Consider the following 16,120-nt stretch of genomic DNA (forward strand, 5'->3'; position numbering starts at 1 on the left):
AACCCTTACCTACCATATGCAAGCAGTATGTTAAATATGGGAATGAAAGAGTCAAATAAAGTAAGATGGAATCAAACTACTTTCATAGCTAGAATTCCTCTTAAGAAGAAAGCTACCTATGGTGAGTCTACTTAGAGTAGAAATCAAGACCTTAGCTGGTCTGTAACACACATAGCTCTGTTTACTCAAATGAAGAGAGCAATTTGCTGGTTGATTTTGAGAGAAAGTGTGTGTACAAATGTACGAGGGTGGGAGGGGGGTGGAAATGAATAAGAAATGGGATAAGTAGAAGCCCACTCCATGACAGGAGATTTCTAGCAGATCATGCTTCTTCTGCCTCTTGTAACTTTGAGAGGAGGTAGGTATATCGAGCATATTCTGTACGTGTGAGCCACATCCCTGGGGGACAGAGGCCAGATTGTGGCAGACAACCTCTAAGATGGCCCCCAGTGATACCTTGCTCCTGATGTTCATGCTTTTGTCTATGCCCCTCCCACATTGGTCTATGTGACCAATAGAGTACAATAGAAGTGATAATATTGTCACTTACAAGATTAGGTAATAAAAGCCTATGGCTTCTGCCTTTGACATTGTGTGTGTGTGTGTGTGTGTGTGTGTGTGTTTCTCTCTCTCTCTCTCTCTGTCTTTGCCTCTCTCTCATTAATTACTCTAGAGGCAGCCAGCTACCATGGCCTAGGGACACTCAGGCAGCCCAGGAAGTCCATGTGGCAAAGAATTTGAAGTCTCTAGCACACAGCCAGGGCTGGTAAAGTTGATAAACTAGAACATACATGATACAGGAAGATTTGGGTAAGAGAAGAGTGGATCACTAAAGGGTGAAGGTATATATCCAGATGACACAGGGGAACTGAAACAGCACTCAAAGGTGTCAGAGAGACTAAGGAAATGTGAAGAAACTCACTGGGTAATTAAAGAAAGTACAGTGAACATGGAGTCTCTAGACTCCTATAGCTGAAAAACTGGAATTGTGTCCAATGTTTACTCTGAGGATCAGAGTGTCCCCGCTCACATCTCATTTCAGACACATAATGACTACAACATGAGAATAAAATACAAAAGTATATACATGCGCTCTTAATATAAGTACTTAATATGTAGTGAATAAATAACATAGATCACTTAAAAATAACATGAACAAAGTACATTACAGAGTGACTAATATGCACGTATTATGTGAAAAATAACTGTCATAAACCTACCATAATAAAATTATGTGTGAAGTAGAAAAACAAGTAATATATTAACCATAATAAATGGTAACTAATGTACAACTACTTTTAAATTTTTACACAGAGAATGTTTAAATTTCAGAAATGACTATGATAAATGCTAAACTAGTTTTTAGTTGAATAATAGGTTATAGAAAGATTAGCATTTGCAAAATCACTATACTCAGTTCTTATAATGTGATTATTTTTGTTGGTAAAGTATGTCAATTTTTTTTACAATTTCCTGTACATCCCAGAAAAGTATGAAAGAGAGCTGTTGCTACTATATATATATATATATATATATATATATACACATATGTATATATGTATGTATATGTGTGTGTATATATATATATATATATTCATATGTGTTCATCTAGGTAATGTTTTGTCAAAACTTGTACAGAGTGTGGCAATACATAAAAGTGTTGCATTGCTAAATTCTAAGACTGTTTAAAACATCAGGGCATTATTTATTCTATCTTCCCTGTATAACTAATGTATATTCTTTTCAAAATTTCCAATATTTTCATAAATTCTCTTTTTAACAAACCTTTTTAAAGAATCTCTTTGCAATATTTAACACAATTAGGTCAGTGTGGTCATTTTAAATTTTTTTTTCATTTTAAGTTTTATCCACAATTTCATTGGTACTTCTCCCTTCAAAAGGTGATTTACTGCCTGTGAATGTAGGTTGAATTTAGTCTCTTCATTCTAATGAATATAATGGGTCAGAAGTGTTACTACATGACGTGTGTGTGCATGTGTATAAAATGTATATAATGTACATACACATACACATACATATACATATATATAATGTATATACAGATATGTGTATATATAAAAATAGATATATATGTGTGTGTGTGTGTGTATATACCGGATCTCTTTTGGACCACTTACTCTGGGGGAATCCATCAGCCATGTCATAAGCACATGAAAAAAAAAAAAGGTGTGCAGACATGTGAGGAGGAACTGAAGTCTCCCCTCAACAACTAGCATCGACTTCCCAGCTTTGTGAACAGGAATCCTTGGAATAGAACCTTACACTTTCCAAAAAGCCTGCAGATGATATCTGACTGTAAACTCATTAGAGACTCTGAGCCATAACCACCCACTTAAGCCACGCCTGAATCTTGACTCACAGAAACTGTGAGGATACTGTTTATTGCTGTTTTAACCCACTACATTTTGGGGCTTTTTAATACAGCAATTAATATCTAAGACAATCACCTCATTATTTTGTATTCCATCTTCAGTAAAGTAGCATTAGAGAAGATAGATCACCTTTTATGTAGGACAGAAAGTACAATTTAAAACACACACAATCAGTATTGCCACATTAGTTATTTTCAAAGATGTGTATGTTAATTTTTGAACCCTTTGTGATGTGACATTTTTCTGAGTATTTGTTGCTCATCAATATATGTAAGTGTTAAAATTTAATTCCAGATTAAGAAAACATATTGGAAATCCAGTTCTCTGTTGAAATCTCACGGTAGAATATCTGTACCTGGAATGTAATAGTTGATTCTTGCTTAAAATATTCACTTATAAACTTTGAATAAAAACATTATGATTACAAAATTATGTCCTTTTTTTGTGGTTATTCTGTTTATCAAAATAATAAAAACAGTAAATTACTGCCAGCTTATTGGAAATAGGAAACTCAATATTACCTGAGAATTACTTTACTAAATTCATAATGCAAATTAATTAATTTAAATACTAAGTGGTACAATAAATTTTATTTTTGAATTAAAAAGTTAGCATTTATATTTTATGATGAGGCAAGCACTGCTTTAAGTGTCTTTCATGTATTAATTTATTATTGTTGCCATTTTGCCAGTTGAGAAAATAAGGCGAAGAGAGGTGAAATCAGCTTGCAAAAGATCACATATTTAGTAGGTGGTAAGCTAGGTTTGAACTCAGGCAATCTTAAACACCTTGATATCCTAATCTGGAATCCAGCTTTCCCACTTACACATAACGAAGCATATGCAATGAAAGCTCATAAAAATGGCACATATATCCACAGATTCAATAATTAACATATGCCCCATTAAAGGCAAGACTGTCAGCATTGATTGTGCACGTTCTAAATTGTTCATACCTTTAAATACAAATTAGTATATGAGCAAGTGGCGGTACAGTTTTTCACAATTCAAAAATCTCCTCAAGACAACATAGCCAGTTCTATCAGAATAGACAGATAAAAAATGTCAAACCAACATATATTCTCTACAAGCTACTTGAAACTCTAGGAAATAATACAAAGTCACAAAACACACCATTTTAATGGGGTACAACTCTGGGGTTGCTGTTACATTAAACAAAAGATAATGGCAGTCTCCGAACTGTAACTGAAAAAAAAGAAAGAAGTGCCTAAGCGAAGGCAAAGAACTGGTGACACTGAGATGGGCTTAGGTGCTGATCAGATTTGAGTGGCTTTCCTTTCTGCTTTTTCTATTTCAGTACTCAGGAACTTTCTGCATTCTCCCTGCTATTAGGCAGGATGAATATAAAAGGCAGCCCACATTGTCTAAAAATAGACCTCAGTCCGTTTTGACAAAGCACTCCATCCAGCGGCTCTCTGGGCCACACACTCATTAAACCAATGGAGATGTCAGCATCGTCTATTTTGTTTCTACTGGAGAGCACAGGGCTTCTTCAATATTTTGACCCGTCTTCACTGGAGAGGAAGAATTTGATTTGAAAAAGACATGGGCCTGACTTCATTATGTATTAATGAATCAGCTAAGGAAGCATCTATACGGCCTAGGAACAGTTTGTCAGTATTTCCATTATCCATCTCTTTCTCTAATAGATTATAATATGTTCACAAAAAAATTCTCTTCAGGAAAAAATTTGGCATGTGGTTTATTTAACTTTGGGATAATCGTGATTTTTTTTTTTGCCTTTTCATTAGCAAAATAAATAAATAAATAATCAATCAGTGTCTTAAACTACAGCTCTGCTAAACTTAAACAACAAGAAAAATACATAATAAGACCAGCTAGTCCATCTCTGAGAAAATAGAAAAATAGAAATATCCTTTTTTATAAAGGGAAAATATCAAAATAGACACATCCATTTTAGCAATATCAATTTTTCTTTCCAGTATACATCCATCTGTCTATAGAGTTTACACCATGACAAGAAATACTTTTTGAATACTATTATATTTGGGCACTGTCACTGATTAACATTTTAGCCTCCAGAGGAATTTATTAAGGACCACTTCAATTTCTTCATGAAACCTCATAAAATTTCAGATAAATTAAATGTGTACATATGTACATATATATTTATAAAATAATATGCATTGCTTTTCTCTGCTATACACAAGATAAAATATGATCATGTTAGAAACTGTGTAAAATAGATATAAACATAATGACAAAATAAAAATTATCCAAAATCCCATCCAGATATAATTATTATAATATTTTGATTATATTCTCCAACATAACTATATAAGGATGTTTATAAATATAAATATATGTAATTGATATTCTAAACTTTAAATATCAAACCTATTGTTACTTTAAATATTAAACCTATTGTTTTTATTTTAATAGCAAAAAAAGTATGCAGCGATTTTATTGTTGTTATATGAAATTTATGCCATTTCATTTTCTTCTTATATCCTGTTTTACTTTCTTCTCAGTCCAAAGCTAAAATATTAATTAATGAATTCATCCATATTTCTACCCACACAGCCATCTACACACATACAGATATACAGTCATCTGCCCATCTATCCATCCATTTACCCAACCATTCATCTACCAATTCATACATACATACATACATACATGAACTCAGTGAATAGTTTAATGATAGTGTCTACTGAAAAAATCACTGTCCTATACAGTGGGGATGCAATGGTTAATAAGACTAATAAAATGTATGTCCTTATTTAACTTACAGTTTCTAGAGGAAGAGACAACTAATAAATAAGTGAAGAAATATATATTCAGATAATGATATTTACTCTGAAGGTGACTATTTCTGGAGGAGGTTGACAGTATGACCTCAGAGAAGTCAAGTCTTTCCCAGACGTTAATGATCATAGTTATGTTTTGTGCTCCCAGAAAATGGTCTTGAAAGCTAGGTTTTGAGGGGTGAAAGGTAAAGGATTTTCAGAAGCTTTTTAGCTTACGATATCTAGAGCTAGACCTATATGGACCTGATCAGTTGGGTAAAGAAGTCAGGAAGAGAAGTTAAGCATTAAAAATCCTTTTCTCCCAGCTTTGTTGTATTGTGAGCAGAAGAGAGACTTAGGAAGTGTAAAGATTTGAAATTTGAAAGTCCTAGTGATTCCCCAGCCTCATCTTAGAGCAATACCTTGAGAGTGCAGGAAGTCTTTGTAAGCATAAAGTACATTTAGGAAGGTCTTAGAGCATCAGGTTCACAAAGGTGTTGCAGCTGGCAGATCCAGTTGATGAGCAGATACCTGGGGTCCAAAGATGCAGGTGGTGATTTTGAGTCTAAAAACAAATGGATGCGACCAGAGCCAAACGAATATTCCACCCAGTGTCAAAATGAGACTGTAAACATCATCACAGTAACAAACACAGATGCAAACTATACCTACTTACGACAGACATTAGGAAGGATCCCAAGGATTCCAGGTGGATGTGAACCCTTTTCTATCCCTCTGCCATATTGTCCATGCAGTGGAAAACACACTGCCTATGTACTCAGAAACCACTTCAAAGAGGAACACAGAGGAGGAGAAAACCTAACAAATTTTTAATTCTAAGACCCTGAGTTACATAATGAAAAGATTCAGTTTTTAAAATAAGAAAGTTTTGGAAAACAGTGTGAAGGTCCCTTAAAAAGTTAAAAATTGAGCTACCCTATGATCCAGCAATTGCACTTCTGGGTATTTACCCCAAAGATACAGATGTAGTGAAGAGAAGAGCCATGTGCACCCCAATATTCATAGCAGCATTGTCCACAATGGCCAAATTGTGGAAGGAGCCAAGATGCCCTTCAACAGATGACTGGATTAAGAAGATGTGGTCCATATATACAATGGAATATTACTCAGCCATCAAAAAGAACAATTTCACAACATTTGTAGCAACATGGACAGGACTGGAGGAGATAATGCTAAGCGAAATAAGTCAAGCAGAGAAAGACAATTATCTGGTTTCACTCATTTATGGAACATAAGAAGTAGGAAGATCGGTAGGAGAAGAAAGGGAAGAAAGAAGGGGGGGTAAAAAGAAGTGTGAATGAACCATGATAGACTATGGACTCTGGGAAACAAACTGAGGGCTTCAGAGGGGAGGAGGTTGGGGGAATGCGATAGGCTAGTGATGAGTATTAAGGAGGGCACGAATTGCATGGTGCACTGGGTGTTATACACAAGTAATGAATCATGGAACTTTACACCAAAAACTTGGGATGTACTGTATGGTGACTAACATAACATAATAAAAAAATTTTATTAATAAATAAATAAATAAATAAATAAATAAATAAAGTAAAATAAGAAAGTTTTATTCCATTAGCTTAACTTTAATTTTTCTCAGCCGCAAGAAAGGCCTAGGAAGAAAGTGAGTTATAGAGATTTAAAAGCTACATTTACTTTGCATATTTGAGTATAGTAACTCTTGAGCCCATTATAAACACTAAAATGTATGGTCAAAGGCTTTGACCCAGTTTTGTTTTTCAGAGACCTGCAATCAAGAGACAAACAGTAGTTCCTAGAACTACAGTTATTCTGCCTCATCTTCATCACCCTTCTTCATTTTCAACTACAAACAGAAAGGAACGTGCATGAATATGAGACAACTGTGCAACGTGGAAAACAAGTCAAAGAAACAGATGGTGTTGCTTGTATTCCTCCTCCTGTTCTCTTGGTTCCCAGTAGCTTGTAGGGAAAGAATGCCATATTCATGGGTTGTTTCTGTCTGTTCCTGATCTAATTTACTTTTCTGAGTTATGAGAAATGAATGGATCCATTCATTTGTTCAACAAATAGTTTTTAAAGCACATAATGTGTGTATGGAGTGATGCTAAGTATTGGGGACACAGAGCCACAGTTCCTTCCTTCAAGGAGATTACTGTCTAGAAAATGAGTGAAATGATGGAAATAAAAATAACTTTATCTCTTGGATTGGATTAGACAGCTCTCTGATTTTATATAAAATGGAATCACAGTATTCTATGCGCCGCTTTTTGAGAAGGTTGAAGGAAAAAGAATAACACAGAGTATTGATTTTTATATGGAGAGATGAAAATATTCTTGAAAATAATAATTACAAATAATTTATTAAAATGTTATTACTTATCAAAAACTGTGTTGTGAAACATGCATTAGATAAGTGGTCTCACCCAAGGCTGAACATTAGAATCCCCTGGAGAGTTTTTAACAACTCTGATGCACAGGCCCACCCAGGTTAATTCAGTCACAATTTCTGGGGTAGGAACCATCCTCAGTATATTTTAAGTCCTCCCATGTTATTTCCAACATGCAGCCAAATTTGAGCACCAATACGTTAGACACATGTTAAAATATGCATTCCTTATTGAATACATGCTTGTGAAACTCAGGACTATGTTTGGCTCTTCCATACATCATTAAAGCTGAATAGTAACAGAGATTGTGGTATGTGAGGACAGAAATGTGGTTTCACAATAAATTAATGGGATTTTGGTGTGCTTCTTGCAGCTGGCTCAGAAAAACATTTCTTTCATAGCAGAAGGGAATGAGAATATGTGATTCACATTCAAATAAATCAGTAATATGTCTATATTATAACCATGTAGCAAGTACAAGTACAGAGCAATGTTCATATTATTATTTAGAAACACCAAAATGAAATTAGATATTAATATATTACCATGAAGCAATACATTCTAGGACAGTCACAAGTTTCACTTGTCACTTTTTCTTCCAATATTTTTTATTAAAATATAACCTCAAAAATTCAGGATAGCAAACTTTGCCAATGAGTGTATAAATTGTCAAGTGGAACCTGGACCAGATTTACCCAATAGGAGTTTACAGTTATTTATTGTTTGGTGTATACAGCTTTAAAAAGTTATCAACCTTTAAAATAATAGCAAAGTCTAGTTCCCAGCTTTTTATAGACTGGTCTGTGTTCTTACATGACAATAATTGGTGCTAGATGAATAGCAGACAGCATGTTTAGGCAAGGCAATATTCTCCAGTTCACCTGTCCTTTACCTGGTGTGCACCTCTCATATAACCCTTCTGGTCTTGACGGTTGTTTGAGTTCAAGGCTTTTGATATGTTAATATAGACTCAGGTTCTGGGACTAAACTAAATGTATTATAATTCTAGCTCACTATTTACTATCTGCATAATTGTGGACAATTTAAATGAGATCACATGTGTAAATGTTCTGGCACAAGATCTAGTCCATTGTTCTTACAGTTAGAAGATCTTGAAAAAATCCATCTTATAAACTCTGAAACTTCACACTAAATTTTAGAAATATAGCATTTAGAAATTACGAAATTCAGAATATTTATGTTCAAAGATATTCTCAAATAATTACTTATTGAGGAACTAAAAAATAAATAAAACCAGTAAGATATGGTTAAATAAACCCTGATAAATCAGCATGATGGAATTCAAGGAATTATTAGAAAACATAATTTGGGTTCCCGTGGGTGGTGGGATAATTTGTTTAAATGAAAAGTCAGTAAACACATTCACAAAATCCAATAAATATTTTACTGTATCTCTAAATTCTCTTACAAGCTTTAAATTTACTTTTGAACACAGGAAATGATCAGTTTAAAAGCTTAATCTTGCTCTCACTCATCCATCAATACTACATTGTCTAAGGTGTGTTGTGGGTGTAAAATTAATCAATTAATCAAACTTGGCTGCAAAAATGTAATATTTGTGTGTATAATTTCTGCTATTTTTGCTTGACTTTTTTCTATTTCTTTTTTTAAAATTAGGGTTTAATTTACATAGAGTAAACTTCACCACTTTAACTGTGAAGTTCTTCAAGCTTCTGAAAATTCATAACCTGTATAATGACCACGATAATCAAGATACAAGGTGTACCAATACACTCAAAATTTGCCTCTGAAGCTATTTGTAGTCAACACTTCACCTCACCCCTAGGCCCAGGCAACCTGTTTCCTGCCACTATGGCTTTACCTCTTATAGAATCTTAGAATATATAGCCTTCTTTCATTTAGCAAAATGGATTTGAAATCCATCTCTGCTGTTGTGTGTATCAGTACTTTGTAGTATTCCAGTCTATGGGTATACCACAGTTTATTTATCCAGTCACCAGCTGAAGGATTGCCCCAATTCAGGGCAATTATGACTAAAGCTTTTTATAAACATTTGCATACATGTTTTTTTGTGAATATGTTTTTATTTCAATGGAAAAATACTTAGAATGAGATTCCTAGATTGTATGGTAAATTATGTTCAACCTTGCAATAAATTGCCAAACTATTTTCCAAGGTAGTTACAAAATGTTTGTATTTCTGACAGCAAAGTATGAGAATTCCTTTTAGCAGCATTTAGTGATATCAGTTTTTTAAAAAATTTAGTCATTCTAATAATTATGTGTACCTATCTCATTATGGTTTTAATATATGTTTACCTAATGACAAATTATTTTGAGCTTTTTTTTCATATGTTTATATGTCATTTGTATAACTTTAGTATCTGTTCAAGTATTTTGCCCATTTTTAATTGGGTCATTTGTTTTTATTAAGGTTTGGGAGATTTTCATATATTTTGGTTACAAATTATTTATCAGATATGTCATTTCTAAAATTTTCTCCTCATTTTATCCTTTCATTCTCCTAACAGTGTCTTTCAAATACCAAATGTGGTTTATTTTGATGAAGTCCAGTTTATCTTTTTTAAAATTTTATTTTATGGGTCATGTTTTTGGTGGCATAACTAAGAAATATTAGTTTAATCCAAGGACACTGAGATTTTCCCTTATCTTTTCTTCCAGAAGTTTTATAATTTTAGGCTTTACATTTATGTCCATGATCCATTTTGGATTGATTTCTGCATGTTATGAAGTATGAATTGTGTGTGTGTGTGTGTGTGTGTGTTCTATTTTTTGACATACACATATTCAACTGTTTGGTAATATTTGTTTAAAAAAAACTTTATAGAATTACTTTCTCATCTTTGTCAAAATTAATTGACCATATATCTGTGGGTCTATTCTAGATGGCCCATTCTGTTAAATTGTTCTTACACATATTCTCTTGCTAATACCACACTGCTTTGATTTATGTTACTTCATAGTAAGTCTTGGAGACAGGTAGTGTAATTCCTCCAACTTTTACTTTTTGCCCCCAAACTGTTAAGGTTATTTTAATATAATTGCATTTCTATATAAATTTCAGAACTAATTTGTTTTTATTTAAAAAAACTGCTAAAATAATCATTGGGATCGTATTGAATTTATAAAACAATTTGGAGAGAAGTGACATCTAAACTATACTGGCTATTTCAATCCATGAACATAGAATATTTCTCCATTTATTTAGTTGTATTTTGATTTCGAGATAAGATTTTAGCATCTTGATCATGGGCATATTTTATTAGGTTTATATCCAAGGATTTCATGTATTTTAATGTGTTTTAATCACTAATGTAAATGGTATTATTTAAAAATTTTAGGGGCGCCTGGGTGGAGCCGTCGTTAAGCATCTGCCTTCGGCTCAGGGCATGATCCTGGCGTTCTGGGATCTAGCTCCACATCAGGCTTCTCTGCTAGGAGCCTGCTTCTTCCTCTCCCACTCTCCCTGCTTGTGTTCCCTCTCTCGCTGGCTGTCTCTCTTTGTCAAATAAACAAATAAAATCTTTTAAAAAATTTAAAAAATAAAATAAAATAAAAATTTTAATTTCCTTCAGTTAATTGCTAGTATATAGAAACACAATGCATTTTTGTATACTAACCTTGTATCCAATGACATTCCTAAGCTCGGTTATTAGATCTGGTAGCTATTTTTGGTATGTTTTTGGAGAATTTTCTAAATAGAAAATCATTTCATCTTCAAATAGAAGCAATCTTATTTCTCATTTTTCCAATTTGTTTGCTTTTTATTTATTTTCTTACCTTATTGCAATGTCTAAAGATGTCAATTATAATGATGAATAATACTGGTGAAAAAGATTATTTATTTATTTATTTATTTATTTATAAATTTCTTTTATTGAGAGAGAGAGCGCACATACAGGCATGAGGGAGAGGCAGAGAGAGAGGGAGAGAGAGAATTTCAAGCAGGCTCCACACTCAGTATGAAGCCCAACATGGGGCTTAATCCCATGACCCTGAGATTATGACTTGAGCCAAAATCAAGAGTCAGATGCTTAATTGACTGAGCCACTTTTTTTAGGCACCCCTAAAAAAATCTTTTCAAAACAATTTACTATTTAAGTGTAGTTGGCATACAATGTTATATTAGTTTCAGGTGTACAACATAATGATTTGACAATTCTATACATTACACAATGCTCACCATGATAAGTGTTGTCACTGTCTGTCACCATAATGACATCTTTGCTTTGATTCCAATGTTAGGCTAAAAGTATACAATCTTTCACCATTAAGTGTGATGGTAACTGTAAGTTGTTGTAGATGACTTTTATCAGTTTTAGGAAGACCTCTCTTTTTAAGGTGCTAAGTGTTTATCAGAACTAGGTACTGAATTTTGTCAAACATTTTTTCTGTACCTACTGAGATGATTATATAGATTTTGGTTTGTTTGTTGATACAATAATTTATAATGATTGATTTAAAATATTTAACCAGCCTTGCATTTTTGAGATAAACCTCACTTAGGAAAAAAGTATTGCATTACTTATGCACTTTTGGGTTTGCTTTGCCAAAAATCTTCTTGTTGTTGTTATTATTATTATTATTTTGCATTTATGTTGATTAGGCATATTGGGCAATATTTTTTTTTTGAAATTTCTCTCTCTGGTTTTGCTTTTAGGATAAAGTTCATATCATAGCATGAGTTGGAAGAGTTAGTGAAGAATTGGTACTATTTCTTTTCTAAATGTTTGGTTGAATTATTCAGTGAAGCCATTTATGTCCAAAGTTTTCTTTAATAACTCTGGGCTATTCAGGTTGTCAATTTATTCTTAAATAAGCTTTGTGTAGATTTTACCTATCAAAAAATCCGCACAATTCAAATAAGTCAGGGAATTTCTTAGCTTAAAGTACTCATAATAGGTCGACTGGGTGGTTCAGTTGGTTTAGCATCTGCCTTCAGCTCAGGTCATGATCCCAGGGTCTTGGGATCGAGTCCCACATTGGGTTCCCTGCTTCATGGGGAGCCTGCTTCTCCCTCTGCCTCTCTCTCTGTCTCTCATGAATAAACAAATAAAATATTTTTAAAAAATACAGTACTCTTAATATTATTTAATATCCACTTAATGTCTGTAGGGTCTGTAGTGACACCCTTCATTCCTGCTATTGATAATTGAGTTTTGTGTCTTTTATTAATTTATTTTAAAATTATTATTTTTTCATTAACTTTTCCTGACCATTCTGGCTAAAAATTGTGCATTTTACTGATATCTTCCTTGCCTTGATTTTTATTCATCCATTCACTCTTCATCCATCAAATCATTCTAAAAGCATTTACTCCGTATGTCCTATAGGTTAAACACTTTGATAGATACTCTATACAACACAAAAAGTCATAATATATGGGCTAGGAGTAGAAAAACCCAGTGAGGGAAAAAGACAACTGTACATATAATTGACTTACTCACAAAGTGCTCTCCTTTTTGTCCAACATTCAGTTTAAACAAGAATTTAGATTTGCCTGGAATGGGAGTGAAAGCAAGGGTTATCAGCATCAATTGCATAAGGTTTTCTAAAAAGTTGGGGAATGACACTTAACTCCTAGAATTGCTACTGCCTTAATGGCTAAACACATTTCATTTCCTATTAAAAACATGAGTTATTTAGTAAAGGCAAACCTAAATTCATAGGGTCTCCTTGCCCACAAATAAAACCTGAAATGGCAGTCAATTTTTATATGGTTTATCTCTCTGTTTTTATGAAATTATTAATTATAATAAATATAGAGTAACGTGTGTCTTATTCTAAAAATAATTCATTTTTTTAAAAGTTCCAATTCAACACATCATAATTCAAGCCCCAAACTTGGGCAGTGAAATGATTTTGGTATTACTGAATAACTGTATTAAACAGAACTTTACAGTAATCCAAAATACAACCTAAATACTTAATATAAAATCCACATTTATAGGTACCTTGATTTTTAAAATTTTGCATAAATTGAGTAATAAGCATTCACTATTACCTATCTACTTATGCAAATAAGTATGAATCAAAATACTAATTTCTCTTGGTTTACCAATGAAGGGGTAACTCATTGGAAAAAAATGTTCTATTTCACTGCTTATTAATTTGCTTTCCTGCAGCTCCAAAATTTGTGAATGCTTTGACAGTCCTTGTGTGAGCTTCATAAATCTCCAATTTTTATGCTGATTGATATAACTGAAGAGACCATTCCACTGCTAGGTTATTAGATCCATTACTGCTTATATTCTAAAACTAGCATTTCCACTTCAAATTCCAATGTTAACTCTCTTGAGCTCATTTTCTCTGTGTGCTGAAAACCCTACTTTGAATCCTTTTTTATCTATATGTCACTCTTGCATGCATTGTCCTTTGAACTTTTCTCCATCCATTTTTAAGAAGATATCATTCTACCACACACCTTTTCACCTCCTATTCAGTCTTGCTCCTTTATTTTCAAGTTCCAGAAATAGCACTTTCCCTACTGAACCACTTCCAGAAACTGGGCAGTTTCTATATTTTATATTTATAATAATAATGAGAATAACTAAACCAAAAATGATAATGAAGGAGGAGGTGGTAGAAAAAAAGCCAAATTATCTGAATATGTAATATAATCAGCTAATTAAGTATCATTCTTAATTTTTATAACACTCCTGAAATAAGTATTTGTCTCAATTTAAAATAAAGTTATTGAGGTTCAGATGATAAAATTATTTTCTCAAAATTACCTGACATATTCATGAATTAAAAACCACTCATGAATCAGAAACATTTATCGATCACTTTCTGTATATCAGACAAATATGGCATTATCTAATTGAATACCAAAGAGAACCTCTGAAGAAAACACTATAATAATAATCATATAATTGATTCTGTATTAAAGTTTCATAGATGGACAAAATTTGCTCAAAGTCACATATTCAGTAAGTGAGATTGTGGTTATTCAAACCAAGTAGTTTGGCCCTGAAACTTGTGGCCTTAATTTACCTTCAATACTACATATTTTTATTTTATTAAGGTATGCCATATGTATAAATATTATAAATTGGGTGTTTAATTTTGTTATTTTTATATTTTTCTTTTCTTAATTAGCCATTATTTTAAGGAAAAAAAAATATAAGCAAGATGTATTACTAAAGGTTTTTGACAGGTTGATACCATAGTGATTATACAATGCAAATATGTATCTATGTGGACAGAAACAGAGAGAGAAGGAGAGAGAGAATATGAAGGAATAAAGAAATAATTTTTTTAAAGATTTTATTTATTTGAGAGAAAGAGAGTGCACATGAGCAGGGGGGAGGGGCAGAGGGAGAAGGACAAACAGACTCCCTACTGAGCAGGTTGCCAAATGCAGGGCTTGATCCCAGGCAGACGCTTAATGGACTGAGTCGCCCAGGTGCCCCATGAAATAAAATGTAATTTTTATTACTTTTATGTTTTTAAAAATCCACCTATATTATATTGAATGTTAAATTCTGACTTTTCTAATTAAAAATGACTTAAATGTCATCCCTCTCTAATTTACCTAACAATTATGTAAATTTCTCACCCAGGCCAATTTTTACTGTTGCTATCCTCTTCTGAGATTCTAAAACCACGCTTCACTTAGACTTGATTTTAAATACAATATCCCAACATGTATGACATGTTACTTAGAAAGTATTATGCCATTTTTATAGATAAATGTAAATGAAAAACATCCTTTAACTATGATAGAATTTAAACATATTGCATTTAAATGTATTCCTCTGTTAATATATTCACTTTTATAAAGTGAGTTTCTAAGCTGACTAGAATAAATATGGCTCGATCAACTACAATTCCATTAAAGTTGTTGTTATTTTTATACACTGAAACATATTTTTCATTTCATATTCCATTTCCAAATTCAAGGTATATAGATTATTTTTTATCTGTAGAGCTAACAGATTGAAAGTCAACTTAGTATATGACGGGCATGTTAGGACAACAATTTCTACTTAAGCTGACCAAGGTCAACATCTCAAAGCACAATATACTCTTGAAGAATATTCTTCAAGGTATTCCTCTTCAAAAATACATCTAAAACCAAGTATGTCTGGAGATTGTTATTTGGATGGGAGCTATGACAAAATATCGAAGTCATCAGCATGCTCAACCACATGATAGAGAAAATCTATTGATATTCTTCTTTGAAGGGTTATTGATAGTATTATCATTCTTATAACAGGAATAGGCTTATTTTTTTTAATTTCATACTTTCTTGTAGATTCTTTGGATATTATTTATCCAAAGTAAATATTTATCAAAACTGTGATATATGGCAAGGAACTATTTTTAACAGATACACGTCAATGAAGAATTCAAAAAGTTGATTTGGACTGAAGCAGAGGATGGAAGAGTGTTATCATCCTCCTTTCAGGTAGGAATACAGTTTAAAAGTATTCATCAACAGATATCTGGATTTCAGTGCATAAAAATGACTGGATTATCAATGAAACCAAATCACCAATCAAAAAGCTTCCAACAAGCCAAAGTCCAAGACCAGATGGCTTCATAGGTGAATTGTACCAAACA

This window comes from Ursus arctos, unplaced genomic scaffold, assembly GCF_023065955.2.
Source record: "Ursus arctos isolate Adak ecotype North America unplaced genomic scaffold, UrsArc2.0 scaffold_18, whole genome shotgun sequence".
NCBI lineage: Eukaryota > Metazoa > Chordata > Mammalia > Carnivora > Ursidae > Ursus > Ursus arctos.